Source organism: Juglans regia, chromosome 5 (genome assembly GCF_001411555.2).
Source record: "Juglans regia cultivar Chandler chromosome 5, Walnut 2.0, whole genome shotgun sequence".
Taxonomy (NCBI): domain Eukaryota; kingdom Viridiplantae; phylum Streptophyta; class Magnoliopsida; order Fagales; family Juglandaceae; genus Juglans; species Juglans regia.
The window spans coordinates 22,001,140-22,018,324 of NC_049905.1; positions in this window are offsets into that span (position 1 = coordinate 22,001,140).

The window sequence follows — 17,185 nt, forward strand, 5'->3', positions numbered from 1 at the left end:
CACACTCCAGCTTTTCTCCATTTGCCACCATCATTTTCGTACCTTGTGTCAGCTGGGAAGTCAATCCCATTTTTTTTTTACGGATGAAGCATTCAAAAAACTATGAGAGCTTTCGGAATCTAAGAGAACAGTGATGCCGTGCCCCATAATTGCTCCTCGAATCCTCATCGTCTGTGGTGACATGGTTCCTACCATCGCGTGTAATGAGATCATCGGCTCCTTATCAAACTCGATTTGCTCCTCCCTATCATCTTCGCCATTAATTTCTTCATCCTGCATATATATCCCCTCAATCAGAAAAAAACTTCTTACAACGATGGCTTGGTACGAATTGCTCATCACAATTAAAGCAAAGGCCTTTCTTCCTCCGTTCTTGTAGCTCGCTTGAAGTAAGGCGTCTAATGGATGGTGTTTTTGTTCTTGATAAATTGGCAGAGGGCAGAGGGGGTGGCGATGGTTCCATAGGCATTTGTCGTTTGGCCTCCATCTGCATTGGTTTCTTTATAGTTCTCACTTCATAGAGTCTTGCTAAACCGATTGCGTCCGTAATGGACGTGGGACGCGTGGCCTGTACGTCCGTGCGTAGGGGTTCCTTGAGTCCACTGATGAAACATCCTAGCTAATGGTTGGGGGCCAGTCCACCCACTCGGCTTAATAGTTGTTCAAACTGTAATTGATATTCTCGAACGGAACCTGTTTACCATAGCTGGCTTAACGAACCAAAGTGATATTCGAACATGGTTGGACCATAACGAGTTCGCAAGCCTTTCTTTAGCGCTTTCCAAGACAAGATTTCCTCACTATCTTTAAAAAGTTGGTACCACATTTGCACCTCCCCTTCCAGGTGGTAAGCGGCCAGATGCAATTTCTCCCCTTCCTCGGTCTGTTGATATTCAATGAATTGTTCCACCTGGTAGATCCAACTTGTTGGATCATCCAGACCATTATATTTCAAAAAGTCTAATTTAACAAACTTGGGTGCAGCTGAATTGTGCCCTCCACCATGGTTCCTTTTGTTCCTATTTCTCGATCCTGATCCTTCTCCCTCACCCGAACTCTTGTTGGCCAAAGAATCCACCTTCGCACTTGTTTCCTCAAATTTTTTCATTAAGCGTTCCATAAGGCTCCCAAAATTAGCCATTTGTTATTCCAAACACTCAACTCGAGAGTCCACCTTGACCTGCTCTGATGCCAAAATGTTGCGAGTTCTAGCTACTGAACGTGTTATGGGAGGATCAACCGGAAAGGACGCCGGATTGCTCCAATGTGCCTTACCTTTTGTTGAGAGAATAATAGAACCAAGTAGAGGATACTTTTTTGAATGTCATATTCATCGCCTTAGCTTACAATTTTATAGCCAACTCCTTATTCACTATCCAAAAATATGGCTGATAGCAATATTCGTAAATTAAATGCTAATTGATATACTACCAAAAACAGAGCAATACTTCCAAAAACAGAGCAATACTTCCAAAAACAGAACAATATTGCCTAAACGAATTATTTATTCTATAGCCATAAATACGTTGGAAGCTCCTTCCTTATTGGTTGAGCACCTTACATATTAATCCTCCGTAACATATTTCCAGCGATTTTACGATCGTCGTGCCCAATTACTACTTATTTGCGGCAATTTAAAGTTCGCCACTGAATTCCAAAGCCAAATTTGGAAAATGCTGATTAGAAATCATTGTTAAGTTTCTTGTGGTGACTTTTAGAGATATTGCGGTGACTTTTTTTGTCAAAAAAAAAATTGTGACTATAGCGGCTTTTTTCTTTCTGTCAAATATGAAAATCGCCACAATAGATACTTTTTGTGGTGAGCATTGTTGCTGTAAAAGTTTTATGCGGCCAATTAAGTGCTTATTAGCAGCGAAGAAAAAGCGCCAGAAATAGTATTTTACAAAATTTATAGAAAACTGTACAAGACTATTTCTGGCGAAGTTTACTCGTTGCAAATATGCTGTTTCAACCATTTTTTATTCTAAAAAAAATGAGCTTTTCATCATTTTCGGCAAGGTTTTCATATTTTACGGCAATATTATCTTGCCACAAAAAGTTAATAAAATTTAATTACCCCATGCGTTTCTTGTTAGGCATTTCCCTCCGTCTCTCCCCACGCCGCTGCGCACAACCTGTCGCCAATGACCCCACCACACCACCACTACCTCATCTCGACGGCCACCCCTCATTCTCCCCCAGCCCCTCGCCGATCTCTTTTCTCCTCAAACCTGTCCTCACCTTTTTCTCTCCCTCTTTCGGATTTCTCTATATCGCTGCCATTAGGGACGCCATTTGCCACCATCCACACGTTAACGCTGTTGCCAGCTCTCCGTCGGAGCACCCTTCTCCTCCACGCCTAGCCGAGCAGCCCAAGGCCCTCCCTCTCTCCCTTGCTCTGTTCACAACCCGTGGCGACCAGCTCTCCCCAGCAACGTCATGCTCCTCTCAAGCCACCACTCCACGCCAAGCCATGTGTGTGTACAAATTCTCCAAACTTTGTTTTAGTGGGTTGAACATGTAGCTCATAGCTCATATCTTTAGGGTTTGAGCTTGATATGTAGCATTACAAGATATTGATATTTAAGTTGAATGATCAAGCTATGTTGAATAACTGACACATTATTGTCAAGCATTGTGGCTATATTTATAATGCCCCGAATCCGTAGGTCCGGAGAGTTAACTCTTATTACTGAATAGAAACTCCAATATTACCACTATAATATCGAGAGAACTCCATAAAAATAAATATTCACTTGCTCAATCCAAATCTTCATGTTCCTTCGAGGACAACAAAGAAAATCTCAAAAGAATAAATTAAACACTCCCTAAGGACTCTAAAATATCCTTAACTCATCATAACGAAAATAACAAATTATCTAACTATGACTCTCAAATAAGTACTTGTACCCTCTGGTACTTGTTCTTCTACGAATATCCAGCATTTCTAATACAACCTACTCTTGCCCTCCAGCAGGACCATCAAGATAATCTGAGAAATGTTTGGAGATAAGGAATGAGTTATCAACAACTCAGTAAGCAGATAACATATACCAGTATGAAAACATGAGCATTTATGAAGTTCAAAATGTAGAACAAAAATATTTTTTCTTTTCAAAATGTAGAGTCAGAATATATTATCAAAAATATCAGAGAGAAAGTTTAAAAATATTCTTATTCGAAATCCTCCTTTGGCATAACATGACTGAAACATCACATAGAGATTTTTAGAGAGTGGCATGAGAGAAGTACACAAGTATGTCATCAAAAAAGACAAGTATGATTTTTCTCAAAAAAGGTTTCGACACATCATTCATCAACCCTTGAAATGTGGCCAGGACATTAGTTAAGCCAAAATATATTACCAAGAACTCGCAGTACCCTTCATGTGTTTAGAAGGCCGTTTTGGGTATTTCATCCACCGCCACTCTCACTTGGTGGTATCCAGATCTTAAGTCAAGCTTAGAAAACACTATTGAACCAACCAACTCATCCAACAGTTCGTCAATTACGGAAATGAGAAATTTTGCCTTCACAGTTTCTTTATTAAGTGCCCTGTAATCCACACAAAGTCTCCAACTCCCATCCTCCTTTCTCACTAGTAAAACAGGAGATGAAAAGAGACTAGTACTTGGTCTTACAACTCAGGACCTCAACAATTCTGCCACGATATTTTCTATTTTAATTTTTTGGTAATACGAGTATCGGTATGGTCTATTAGCAATGGGTTGGGTGCCCTCCTTGAGGACAATTTTGTTGTCATGCTTATGGGCTTGTGGTAACCCTCAAGTTCTTTAAAAACTTCCTCAAATCTAGCCAACAGTTTGGTAAACCGAGGATCTAACAACTTTTTTTTTTTTCCTTGACTTCTTGGGTCATAATTTGTAGCAAAATTCCCCTGCTCTTAGTCGTGGTGGCCTTGAGCAACTTGTGTCCATCTTCTACCACATATGGGTTTAATTTTAACCCCTTTAACTCCACCCTTTTCCCTCCATAAGTAAAACCAATCAACTAGGAAAAATTCCAAGTTATAATGTCTAAAGTAACCAACCATTGAATGCCCAACACAATGTCACAACTAGCAAGATTTAATAAATGAAGAGAGGGTTGGAACATTATACCTTGCACCGTTAACTTCACTTCCTTGCACACACCTCTATTCCTCAAACTCTGCCCATTGGCCACCCTTACATTCAAGTTGCCAGAAACATCAATTGACAGCTTCAATTTGGTTATCAAAGTGGACTTCACAAAGTTGTGTGAGCTCCCCGAGTCCACTAAGATTATGACAAGTTCCCCCATCAAAGTTCCTAGTAAATGCATGGTACTCATGGTGGGTATTTTTGTGATAGCTGCTAGAGAAATTTCAGGTGCCTCTACACTAGTTTTAGTCACTCTTACAACTTCATTTTCAGCTTTTTCTTCCACTACTGGTTCCCCTTCATCTTGAGACAACTCTTCATCACCTTGCATCAAATAAATTCTAGGATTCTTGCACGTATGATTTGGGTTGCACTTCTCATCACAGTGGTAGCGCAAACCCTTTTTTCTCTTTTCATCCATTTGAAAGGGTTACACCTTACTCATTCCACCCCACGGCTTTTGCCATTTGCCACTGTTTCCTTCCCCTGAATATGGCCCACGATTGTAACTCCTTTCTCCCATTGGACCAATTTTATCCAACACAACCTTGTTAGATTTCTTGGTACTTACAAGGTATTATTCTTATATCTTAGCCATCCCGTAAGCACGGTGTTGAACATGTGAATGGGAAGATGGGTCTCATCCTTCAACCCACTTAGGAAACAACTCAACTTGTGCATATCAGATAATCCCCTTAACCAATTGGAAAGTGCCTCAAGCTGTGCTTGATAAACAGCTATAGAACCAGTTTGCTTCAAGTGAGTTAAGGCCTCCATGGGATTGTCATAAGCTGTCGGTCCAAACTGAATCAGGAAAGACCTTGCAAAAGCATCCCGATCTTGAAACTGGCCACCCTTCAAGGCCTCTTGGTATCACACAAGAGATTCTCCATCCATATACTAGGAGGCCATAAGTAAACGGTGAGGTAAAGGCATTTGGTGAAATTCAAAATAGTGATTGGCTTTATAGAGCCAAGCTGCTGGGTTGTCACCAAGGAAATGAGTAAAATCAAGTTTAACTCCCCTCAGATTAGGCCTTCTAAAGTCATTCTAGTCATGGTCATTTTGGAATTGGTCATTTTGGAAATGGGGAGGTTCTAGATAAGGGTCTCTGTTTTGGGGAACTTGGTTATTTTGGGCAATGACAAGGGTACGTACCAAATCATTTAATTGGTGTATGTTTGCTTTCAGGTCCTCCATTGTTTGATGTTGATGAATGTTTTCCTACTGGATATCCTGAACATGTTGATGGAGGACATCATATTGCTAATTTTTGGAGCGTGTATTTTCTTCCATAGGACCAACTGCTAGTTGATACCACTGTTAAGAACTCCCTTGTAAACTCTACTATATTACTGGAGATGGTAGAAATGAGGATTACGGCTTTTGTATTAATTCTATTGAGATGCTGTTATATTGAGGAATGTAATAGAAATAGAATGTTGTGGATTGATGCAATAGAGAATATGCACACTAGGTGCTTGGAATAATGGTTAGAAGAAATGGATTGCTACGGGAGTAACTTCGAGGGCTCCCAACCTCCTTCAGAATTCACTTCTTACAATATTCTTCAATAATACAATTCCACTACCTTCCATGCCTTAAGATGTTGCTCTAACAGAATTCCGAATAAACTAACTTGACCTCCAATATGTATTAAAATAAATGACAGACTAGGTATGAAGAAAAATAATTGATAGATGAACACATCAAACGCTATGTTTTACAGACTAATAAAAACACCCAGCAATACGATGCGTCTTGTTCTTCAAGTCCCTGGGTTCCGCGACGTCGTTCCAGCCTTCTTTGAAATGCTTCAAGCCTCTCTACCTTCTTTCACTTCGACAGATCCCACAAAACACTTGACTTAAGTTCCTGTCTTCTTCCTCAGCGTCGACGGAGCCCTAACAAGCTGAGCTAAAGGTGAAGAAGAAGACGCAGAGGCGAGCTTCAAAACCCATCCCTCTCTTTCACTGTTTCTCTCTCCCTCTCTAGCCAGAATTGTGTGAAATCTGTTAACCCAAGTTTTACAATGAATGCAGCAGTGCTCCCTTTATCAAGGCCCTTGCTCTCTAAGCAAGTCAGTCCTCCCATGAGATTTACGAACCTGATTCAATTGTTTGAAAAGTAAGGCATTTGATCAAAATTTGGACAGGGAAAGGTAATATGGACTCTGATAAGGATAAAGTTCAATCTATAATAACTAATATTCAGACTACGTAACTTACTGAAGATATCGTAGTTTGGTGGTTGACATGATTCTTTGTTTTTCCTCTTCATGTTGTTCTACAGCAGTTACCTTTTACACTTAAGTTTAAATTCTTGTAAATCTTATCCTTTGTAAGAACTTTACTTATATATATGAATACAAATGCATACGTATTTGGTAAGTAATTCCAGATTTATTTTATTTCTTTCATGGTATCAGAGACTCTTATAGCTAACGCTTCCTTTGATCTTATGGTTGTTGCTACGGACTCTTCATCATCTTCCGCTGCATTTCACCTTCCAGCTCAAGTTATTTCCATAAAACTTGATGGAACTAACTTCCTTGCTTGGAGTGCTCAATTGCTTCCTCTGTTTCGGAGCTATGGACTGATGGGCATCATTGATGGTTCCGATCTTTGTCCACCTCGTTTTTCCAACGATGAACAAAAGGCCCAAGGTATTCTTAACCCTGCTTATATGGCTTGGCAGTATAAGGACCAAACAGTACTTGGCTGGATTATTTCTTCTTTGTCTCCTACGGTGGTCTCCACCATTTATGGACTTGAAACTTCTTGACTTGCTTGGCAAGCTCTTGGCGCACGATTTGCTGCGCCCTCAACTTCTCGTATCTCTCTTATTAAGAGAAAGCTGCAAACTTTACAGCAAGGCTCCTTGTCTTGCCAAAATTTTTTGGATGAAGTTAAGTCTCTTGCTGATGAATTATCTACTGTTGGCAAACCGATTGATGATTCTGATTTAATTCTCCCTGTTCTCAATGGTCTCAATTCCTCTTTTCACTCCTTTATGACAACACATATGCTTCTCGCCAAAGAGAAATCTATGTCTTTTTTGGATTTCCATGCAGAGTTACTAAGCCATGATCTAATGCAAAAATTTCATCACCAGTCTCTCCACTCTGAGGTAGTTCCCTATGCTCTCTACTCGCATAAACCTGGTTCTAAATCAGGTTCTCGGCACAACAGTAACAAATCTCGTTTCTCAGGAATATCTAAAGGCTCGAGTAATTCTCCTACCCAGTTTCGACAGCCATTACCTCACCTACCGTCCTCGCCTTCTACTGCCCATGTTCCGTCTGAGTCACGTTCCTGATCCCCATGTCAGATCTGCAAACGCGAGGGACATCAGGCCTTGGATTGCTTTAATCGCATGAACTACTCCTTCCAGGGACGTCATCCTCCTACTGAATTAGCTGCTATGGTTGCTGAGGCTAATACGACTTATTTAAATCAGCATCAATGGTATGCCGACAGTGGTGCTAATATTCATGTTACCTCCGATATTGCTAATCTTACGACTTCTCAACCTTATGAAGGTGATGACTCTGTGGGCGTAGGTAATGGGATAGGTTTGCTCATATCTCGTACTGGCAATGCCTCCATTAAAACATCTTCATCTACTCTTACCTTGAATAATATTGCTTATTGTCCTAAAGCTTCCGCTCATCTTCTCTCTATCAATAAATTTTGTAATGATAATAATGTTCTTTTTGAACTCACTGGTTTTGATTTTTCTATGAAGGATATCCTAACGGGGGACACGCTACTGACAGGACGAAGTGATAATGGATTGTACCCGATCAACCTTCGTCAATTATCATCACCAAAATTGCATGCTCTCACAATGATTGTTGGCGTCAAAGCTTCTACCTCCATTTGGCATTGTCACTTGGGACATCCTTCCACAGCAATTCTTCATTGTGTCATTTCTAATTTTTCTCTTCCAGTTAGTGATTCAATAAATAAATCATCCATTTGTGTGTCTTGTCAACTCGGAAAGTCAAAACAGTTGCCATTCTCTGATTCTTCTAGACAATCAACTACTCCTTTAGAACTAATTCATTCTGATGTTTGGTCCACTTCCACTCCTTCTTTGAGTGTTTGTCGCTATTATATAATTTTCATTGATGACTTCACACGTTTTTGTTGGATGTTTCCTATTTCAAATAAATCCGATGTTTACTCTACATTTGTTAAATTCAAGCTTTTAGTGGAAAAACAATTTAATTCCACCATTAAACAATTTCAAAGCGATAATGGTAGTGGATATTGTTCTACCATCTTTAAGCAATTTCTGAGTGCTAATGGAATTTTTCATCGATTATCATGCCCTCATACGTCTCAAAAAAATGGCCTCGCCGAGAGGAAACACTATCATATTATGGAAATGGGACTTACTCTTCTCGCTCAATCAAGATTATCTAAGAAATTTTGGGTTGATGCGTTCTTAACCGCTACTTATATAATTAATCGCTTACCTACCAAGGTTCTTGATTATTTATCACCTTATGAACGTCTTTTTCATCTCCCTCCCGACTTCACATATTTTCGAGCATTTGGCTGTCAATGTTTTCCATGCCTTCGTCCTTATACAAATGATAAATTATCATATCATAGCACACCTTGAATTTTCATTGGTTATTGTTCTAATCATAAAGGCTTTCAGTGTTTTGACCCTTCCTCTAGACGAGTTTATATATCTCGCAACGTGATTTTTGACTAAGGCAAGTTTCCAGCTCATGTACAATCCACCGTCACGAGTCCTGCCAGCTGCGTACACCCTTCAGGTAATTCTCCAAGTTTACTTTTCGCCCCTCCTTCATTTCCTTTAACTTCTTCCCCTGTTTCGTCTAATATTCCAGTGACTTCTTCCCCAAATATCTCGCACGATACTGACTCACCCGACACCCATCTCCCCTCCTTCTATCATCCTCTCATCATCCCATTATGTGACATTAAATGATAGGTTCACAAGTAAAATATAATAAATAATCTCTAATTATTTAATTCCACATCATAAGATGATGGGAGGATGATGAAAGTTAGAATGATGAGTAGCATTACTCTTGTAGCAATTCTTGAGTGGTTATGGAATGGATTCAGTGATTCATTCAACTGAACGATTGTTTTTGGTCACTATCTTCTATTTATGCCAAAAATGATCATTAGATTAAAAAATTGAAAATTGAAAATTAAATTGTATTTGTATTTGAACAATGTTTAGAAAAAAAAAAAATGAGATAGAATGAAATAGTTAGAATGAAATGAGATGAAATTAATAATCCTATCAAACAAGGCCTTAGTCCTACAAGAGAGTGGCAGCTAGCTAGCTAGGCATAAAGAAATAAACTAATATCTATCATATATGCTTTATCATGTATATGTTTGGAAGTCTTTGTTTGTTGCAGCCTGCAGGTAATTTCCAGGTGGCTTCCAACAGCTAATCACGTCAGATTAAAAAATAAAAAATAGTAGTTAAGAATGATTACATATTTTATTAAGAAGGTGTTTCTGCGTACGTAGCTCCGCTAGCTTCTTCCTCCCACTTTACTAACTTTTTGACTAAAACGTACACAAATTATCATTATAATAGTTTATCATTTGCAGGCCCTTAATTATATTAATTTGGGGTTAGATGCTTGAAGATGGTCTTGCCCTTTCATTTTGTGAGAAAAAGTCGGACACTTTGTGAGAAAGGATAATATACTTATCCCACAAAGAAAAGCCAGTACCCATGGTGGCTACTGATTGATTTTTATTTTATTTTTACTTAAAGAAATCTTTTTTAAAGTTGTCGTTTCGGTGGAGTTCAGTCTTGTGGCTGTAGCAGAGTCGTGAGAAAAAAGTGAGGGCACATATCTCCAAAGTCCCATCTTCTATATATCCCCAAGAATATTGGTTGTGGAATGGATTCGCTGATTGGTTGGAATACAGAGTGTTATACAATATCACTATCTTCTATGCCAAAAATGTAAATTAATTAGGTAAAGCTGTTTACGAATCAATATAAAAATTCAAGCTCCCCCATCACAAGTTTGAAATTTGATGCTTGTCGACTTGATTCGTTACATTTTCTACGAGAAGAAGAAATTCATTCGAGGCATTTAAAGAATCCCTTAGCTTTCAGCCGAAAGACAATGTCAAGCATGTTGCCTAGACTAGTGGAAAATAAGTTCTTGTATGGTGGTAAAATATGCCCTCTTCTCTATTTGCTATGCGTGTGGAAATATTTTATTTTTATCCGTTCTGATCCTATACAACCATGAAAATGAGTATCATTTATTGATGACTCGAGAATGAGAGAGAGTTCGCTCGACACTTATTCGACAGACGTTCGAGTGAATATCAAATAGAGAGTTTATTCGAAATTCACTTTATCTATTTACTTGAACAAGATTGAAAACATATTAAGAGATACAGATCTAGTCATCTTACTCATTATGTATGACTCAGAGATGTAATAAATGGACATCCATAATAGGTACCCATTCCTCTTCCCTTGGCTAAGGGTTATGAAGTGGCTTAATAGCCATTTCATGAGTCTTGATGGCTGGCCCATGTAGAATAAACATGCCAATGGAGCTAGCCTAACTTAACAATAATAGGAGCTTCTTGGGTGCATCAGCCCATGTAGAACCCATGGCTGAAGCATTTGTTTGGATATAACTAGGAAACCCTTGCTTAGATTAGACATAAACAATCAATAAATTACCTGATCGGTAGTCGAATGACTATGAATAAACTTGCTCTGAAAGCTAGCTAGGCTGCTCGTTAAATTAGAGTGCAAAAGTTTCAAACTATAGATTCAATAATTCATATATCCCACTGAATGTAGAGTGCAGAAGTCCACAGAATATATACAAAAGCACATCTACCCCTGTATTATTATTCATACTTTCTATCTTTTGACCATATATCTTATATACATTGTATACGACTATATGTATTCGGATTATTCTAGCTTGACCCTTTCGCGCACTATTCACTCACTAAACACTTGTCCTAATGGCTTCATTCCCGAGATCAAGAACGTCCAGTTTCAGGCCCTCAGAGCAATGGCTCCTAATGACAGCGACAATATGCATTTGTGCATTTCTGGTTTATGTAATTTATGATGCAATAATGGCTACAGTGGTCCGATCTCTTGCAACGTTTGTTGGTTATTTCTCCTCTGTTACTTGTCATTGCTATTCATCGGCTTTCCACATGCAGGCGTGCATCTTATAAGCCTCCCTATTAATCCAGGGTCGGAGCCAGGTGCTATCCACCGAGCCGGGGGCTAACCTTAGGAGCAGTCAAAAGTTGAGGCGCAATTACCTATATTAATATAGGACCATCCTCTCAAATTATAACTAATTAATTAAGCCTACTCTACTCTACTACATATATTGTATCACTCGGAAAGCAATGGACTATTATAAAGAGCTTTAACATGCACCATCCGTTTCCGCCAGAACTAACATGACTTTTAGTTTCACCTACTCACGTACTTCTCCACTTCCCTTAAATCTGCCCTACGTACTACTACCGATAAGCTCACCACTATTAATATCTATTGATCATTGGATGCTTAGTAATTAAAGAATTACAAAAAAAGAAGATAAAAGTAGGGACTTGTGATCAATATGTTTACATAGACATAAAGTTTTTACTTAACGAGAGTTCTGAAATAATCCGCATAGAAATATTTCTAGTGGGATTAATGAAAAATTGTTTATATCCAAGCTTTTACATATAACATTGAATTGTCGTTTATCTAGAAAGGTTCAAATCATAAAAATATGTCAATTTAATTATTTAAATTATAATATCTGCGAGTGAATTGTAGTACCAACTTAACGTTATATTTGTTACACTATATAATAAAATCATCTTATACAGCACATGACTATATATGATGTATGCTCTATGCATCATGCATCTTATGTTGTATATTGGAGTATCCATCGTGGGTACCATGGAATCATCCAAATTAGGTTGTGCACTTATCACATGTTCTACTTGCAATTTTGAAAATTCCGTCGGGACACCATCTTTGGTCCCCTAGCAGCGTCCTAACACCAATATATTATAAGAGTTATTATTTTGTGGAAAAACAACATATCAATTGAAATATCAATATGGGGGCGGGTCTACACCCACCGCTGGGAGCTCCTGCTAGGTCATTTTAATTTTTTATTTTTTGTTTTCATATCATTTCTTAATATTTAAAATATTTAAAAAAAATTAATAATATTATTAAAAAACTCTTTCTTAATAACAAAGCCAAAAAAAAATAAAAAATAAAAAAAGGCAGCGGTAGGTTACAGCGGGATCTCCCAATGGAATCCCTAGCTTTTTTCTAATGGATGGTGCTGACCAACCGATAAAAGGTACTGAATTTGATATCGACAACGTAAATTTTTTTTGTTTCTTTTTTTTAAAGGATTTTTATGTATTTTAAAAAACATATAAAAAATAAAAAACACAAATTACTATCTTCTATGCCAAAAATATATATATATACCCGACGACCATTGACAATAAAGTTGACCATGGCCGAAAGCAGGGGCAGAAGGGCAGTCAGCATATGCATTTCAAAACGACCGCACCTTCAAATCTTAATCATGTCGCGTTTCACAGAATTGTGCAGGCAAGTAATATTATTTACGAGATGTTATAAAAAAAATAAAAAATAAAAAAATAAATTTATGAGACATTAATAGTCCCTCCAAAAAAATTTATAATCTCTATATGCTCTGTAATATTTATAAAATTCTAAACTCATTAATATGAATTTCAAAGTTTTTTGTTATATAATATTAGACTTCTTAATATAAAGTCAAAAGTAAAAATATAAAAAATATCATTTAAGGTTGGTGATTTATATAAAAAATAATTGAGAGGTTTTATCCTCTAGGTGGCTCCTTAACTGAGGTAAGGAGCTTAAATGAGAATCTAAACATAAGCCAATTAACAAGTCCTTAACCAAGGTGGCTTCTTAATTGAGGTAAATTACATCTCCGATCCCTTATCCCCAAAGTAAAAAATCCAAAGAGAGTAGCTGAATACAGGCTTATTAGTTTATGCAATGTAATGTACAAAGTTGTTTCAAAAACCATTGCCAACAGGCTGAAAGTCATCCTGCCCAAACTTATCTCCTTAAATCAAAGTTTCTTTGTTCTTGGTTATTAAAGCCCTTCCAGAGCCTAACTTAACAATAATAGGAGCTTCTTGATTGCATCAGCCCATGTAGAACCCATGGCTGATGCTTTTGTTTTGATATAACTTGAGGAAACTCTTGCTTAGATTAGAGATAAACAGCATTGTCCTAATTTGCATATATGTCAATAAATTATCTGAACGGTAATTGAATGAACTGTGAATATAATTGCACTGTAAGAGTACTAAATTCCAGTACGATCACATGATTCCAAATGAATGTGTTAAATCTAAGCTAGCTAGCTAGGCTGCTCGTTAAATTAGAGTGCGAAAGTTTCAAACTATAGTTTCAATAATTCATATATCCTACTGAACTTAGCGTGCAAAAGTCCACAGAATATATATACACACAAAAGCACACCTACCCCTGTATTATTATTCGTACTTTTTATCTTTTGACCATATATATCTATTATATACGTTGTATATATATTCGGATTGTTCTTGACCCTTTCGCTTACTATTCACTCACTAAACACTTGTCCCAATGGCTTCATTCCCGAGATCAAGAACGTCCAGTTTCAGCCCCTCAGAGCAATGGCTCCTAATGACAGCTACAATATGCATTTGTGCATTTCTGGTTTCTGTAATTTATGATGCAATAATGACTACAGTGTCCGATCTCTTGCAACGTTTGCTGGTTATTTCTCCTCTGTTACTTGTCATTACTATTCATCGGCTTTCCACAGGCAGTGATCTTATAAGCCTCCCCATTCCAGGGTCGGATCCAGGTGCTATCCACCGAGCCGGGGCCTCTCCTTGGGGTGTCACCTTTGTACTTGTACTGATTTTCTTTCTCATATCCCACCAAACTTCCTTGCATGGTCTTTGTTATATTTTTATTTTTCTCTTTTATTTTTTTCCATGCATGGTCTGATCTTCTTATATATATATATATATGTATGTATGTATGTCCATGCAGAATGTGTACGCTTAGCTTGTATAATGTAGGCTTCTCCAACTTTCATTTCATGTCCATGGAACAGGAGTGAGGAGAAGGATCATTGGCTGCTGCTATATGAAAGTAAACTGTAATCTTGTGTACGTCCAACTTATTTCTTAGAAAGAATAAATCTCATTATATATATATATATATATATATTAATCAAAGAGTGAGTAGTCACCTGTCTAATAATGATCCCCACCTAAATTTATTAATAGACCCTCGTTTGTGGTGGAGAATACCTTAATAAAAAACAAGGAATTGAGATTTACAATAATATGGAAGACTCGTAACCCTAAGATCCCGAGCACCAATTTAAATAATTCAAACCTATTACCAGACCTATAACTGAACATAAACAAGCCTATAAAGTATTTAACCAGAAAAAAAAATACGTATTCAAAACAACAAAAAGACATAACCAGAGCCGCATGCTCACTCCATCCGCTCCAAACCTTCAACACTTGATCCTGAGGTATGCCAGCCCATATGAATCTGTCCTAAGAATCCCTCATAATAGATGAGGAACCTTCATCTGCCCTGACCACTCCTTAGAGATCTCACTACTATCCAGATGAGCCGAGAAATTTGGGCTCTCTAAACATTGTCATCTCGTGAAAGTACTCACTTCTCACTTCTCACTTCTCACTTCTCCACTTTATAAAAACATAGGCTTAGCTTTGCCATAGAGCTAAAAATGATTTGCAACGAAAAAGAAGGATACCTACCCTGTCCACTCGATCCCTACGCTCCAGCTTGCTCACCTAGCTAGCTTGGCCAAACTTGGCTTTCAACTTAGAAAAAGGGATTTATTAATTATGGTTAGGTTTGTATATTGAGTGGAGATGAGATTAGTTAATATAAAAATATAATAAAATATTATTAAAATATTATTTTTTAATATTATTATTATTTTTGAATTTGAAAAAATTGAATTGTTTATTGTGTTATGTAAAAATTTTGTAAAATTTATAATAATACAATGAGATGAGATGAGATGAGATGAGATGAGTTGTGATAACATTTTTGGGGGGAAGGGTACCCTACTCTACTATACTCTACTACGTACATATATTGTATCACTCCGAAAGCAATGGACTATTATAAAGAGCTTTAACATGCAGTTATCCGTTTCCATCAGAATTCAGAACTAAACATGACCTTTTTTTAATGTGCAAGTCCATCTCTACAGCACAAAGTACATTTTAAGCATTCTAGTTTCACCTACTCACATCATACTTCTCCACTTCTCTTAAATCTGCTTACGTACTACCAATAAGTTCACCAGTTTTAATATATATTGATCATTGGATGGTTAGAAATTTAAAAAAAAAAAAAAAAAAAAAAACATAAAAGTATATATAGGGACTTGTCATGTTTACATAGAGAGAAATTTTTTACTTAACGAGTTCTGTCTTTCTAAAAGCTCTTTGAGAAGTTTGCAATAAGAGAAATGATAATTACAATCGTGAGTATGCTAGTGCCGCACAATTATTTCGAAAAAATGAATAAATACGAGACTTATATAAAAATAATAATAATAATAATAATAATTTAATAATAAATCTCACTTTTTTTCAAAGTGAGTACTGCATGACGCTTGCACACTCCATGACTGTATGTAGTATTACTTATAATAAAATCATCTTATACAGCACACGATTATGACATTGGTGTATGCTCTATGCATCATGACTCATATTATATATTGGAGTATCAATCGTGGGTACCATGGAATCATCCAAATTAGGTTGTGCACTTATCACATGTTCTACTTGCAATTTTGAAAATTCCGTCCTTTGAACAATTTATTTATTAAAAATGTTGTTTAGATTGAGAAAGCTTTTCAGACTTGTTTTTATAAAAATTTGAAAAAGTTAGGGGACTTATTAGAAATTATTTTTAGGAAGAATATTTTTGTGGGACAAATATCTACTTATACCTTGATAATTGAAATTCTGTTTATATGAAAGACGTTTGAAATTTGAATTGAGAGTATGCAAACTTTTAAGAAACTCTTGGCTTCAGAACATGATGACCTTATTTTTCACAAGGACACCATACACAAGATGAGTTGATCATCGACCGACCGATTGGTTTTTCACACATTAGGCCCGACCAGGAAAGCCCGAGCCCAAAAGAAGGGATCGGCTTAACCTTCACCAATTCCTCCATAGGATATAAAATAAAATTCCATAAAGCCCGAATCCATGTAGAATCCATACGTTTTACCATAACACCAAGGAAAATGACAGGGTGACCGAATACGTTTTACCATGTAAAATTTTTTTTGTTTCTTTTTTTAAAGAATTTTTATGTATTTTAAAAAAATACAAGAAAATAAAAAACACAAATTACAATACTAAAAAATAAGCAAACACAAATGTTGAAAAAATGATAATATTAGATACAGTTATGTGTTGTGCAAGCATCGTATACTCTTTTTAAAAATGAGTGGGGTCTTCTTTTTATGTAGGACTTATATTTATTCATTTTTTTAAAATAATAATAATATACACAACACGTTGCACAACAATATTATAAAATTGGATAGTTTTGTAAAATTATGTTGCTTTTATAATATGTTTTATAAAAATACCTCTCATTTAAAATATAATTGTGTAAAGTATTGTAAAAAATATTATATGTAAATCATTTTCCTTTTCAAAAATAGTATACGGCGCTTGCGTACTGATCTATGACTATAAACATCATTTATATATATATATATATCCAACGACCTTCGACAGCAAAGCTAACCATGGTCGAAAGCAGGGGCAGAAAGGCAGTCAGCATATGCATTTCAAAACAACCACACCTTCGAATATTAATCATGTCGCGTTTCACAGAATAATTGCGCAGAGACTTGAGATTTTTAGACTGAAATTCCGCAA